The sequence below is a fragment of the Odontesthes bonariensis genome, chromosome 5 (genome assembly GCF_027942865.1).
Source record: "Odontesthes bonariensis isolate fOdoBon6 chromosome 5, fOdoBon6.hap1, whole genome shotgun sequence".
In the NCBI taxonomy this organism is placed as follows: domain Eukaryota; kingdom Metazoa; phylum Chordata; class Actinopteri; order Atheriniformes; family Atherinopsidae; genus Odontesthes; species Odontesthes bonariensis.
Genome location: NC_134510.1, coordinates 19,371,327 through 19,373,245, shown reverse-complemented (window position 1 = coordinate 19,373,245; position 1,919 = coordinate 19,371,327).

Here is a 1,919-nt window from a genome sequence, read left to right as displayed (position 1 = left end):
CTGTGTCTGAGAAATATGTATTCTGTGATGACAGCTGACAGCTTACAACCCAATTTGGATGGTAGCTGTTATTCAGAGAATACAAAGCCCCGAGCAGGGCAGCGCATTATGCTGTGCTGATTATTACTGACAAACAGAGTTGTTCTACTTGTTAGTTATCAATAGAAATGCATCAAGAAAGCTTGCAACAGATTTCTCCGCGATGAAACGATCCTCGCACTTTTTTTTTACACAGCTGACGCCGTCGTGATGGTTTCCCAAAAACAACTTGTCCTCTTTGCCAAGTTAACATAAAACAACCAGCTGTTCTTCTTCAAGTTGAACTTCACAACATAATTCCCAAACCTCTGTACAGAAGGTTGTTTTTGGCTTGACGTTACACGGTTGAACAAGATGGCTCTAAAAGAGTCTTACAATTCCAACATGAATTCCTGCAAGGCCACATTTGGTCATTAAGAAGCTGAATTGTAATTTTCTAATACATTTCCAGGGTTAGTTTGTTGGGCGCATACATAACAGTTGACTTTTGTCGATATTAAGCTGATCTGCTTCTCACTGACTGAAGGATGCTTTTTTATTAAAAAGACATGATTTGTTGTACACGGTTAAAAATGCAGCTCATTTAAACAAGGCATTTTGTAGCCATCAGGCCTACCGCCTGTGCTGCTTTGATCGAATCTCAATGACTCCGCATTCATTTTGAAATGTCACGTTTTTTTCTAAGCTTTTCCACTCTTGACGTTGAATGGCCACTTTATTCTTATTGTTTGGTCTTTGTTTTGAATCGAGTATTTCATCTTCATTCTTGAAAAGATTATTTTACTCTGGGCAGTCTGACTTTATTCTCAACAAGTTGACTTTCAACTTGAAATTTGAGGAGGAAAAAAAACTTTTTTCTTACCCTAATACTCCCTCGTACTGTTCATGCCTTGACTTAGAATGATAGACCCTCCCTTACTGTCATGACGGCACTAATGAATGATGAAACTAGGTGTTAACACAGGAACCACTCATTTTTTTTCAAGATTCTCATAAGCACTGTGATCTGAAGGCAGCTTGTTTTCCCATTTTTCACTGTATGTTATTACATTAAAAGCTAGTTTTCTTGAAGAAAATTACAAGTTAACTTGCAATCACGCAAAAAAAAGGAGCTTTGTTGTCTTGAGAAAAACTAATTTAATAACTGCAGGCAAGGGTACTCCAAGGTCGGGAAAACGTACACGTTGTTTTAAAAAGCGTCATATTTCAGTTTCACAGGGCAAGGATAATGTTGGAGTTCAAAGAGTTTAGTTGAGCAACAGATCAAGAGAATCTACCTTGTTATTGCTCCAGACAATTTTTTTTTTTTTTTTTTTTTTGCTTTTAATCAGAACCTTGAATGATTTACAGACACGTTCTGTGGGCACATTAAATTAAAACAGCAAAAATGAAATGAGTCGGCCATCTGTTGCTGCAACATATGAAATACATGTTAATAATGGCCGTGGGATGTTCCCGTTCCAAGGGCTTGAAGATGAAAGGAATGAGGAAAGATGTCAGATGGAGGCTGGTGAAGACTTGAGAACTAAAGAGGAAAGCGCTGTTCTCTCATTTTTCAGCTCTTCCATTATAAAAACCCAAGGTGTAGATTCTTTCAGCCTACCACCAAAGTTCTGTTTCTTTTCTAAAGTTGTTTCTTGTTAACGCAGCTCTTCCTCAGTACATCAGCAATGAAAGGTTGTGCCTTTTTTAATAATTGAATGGGTTCATGTTTGTAGTCTTACATTGCATACAGTGGCAGTGGGTAGTTAATCACAAAGGGTTATGCTAACATGACTTCAGTGTTGTGCACATTTGCAGGCATGTGGTGGTGTTGTCTGTTGGGAGGGTCAAGTTGGCCAGGATTTTACAATTCTTTGGAGGTGATTAGGGATTTTTTC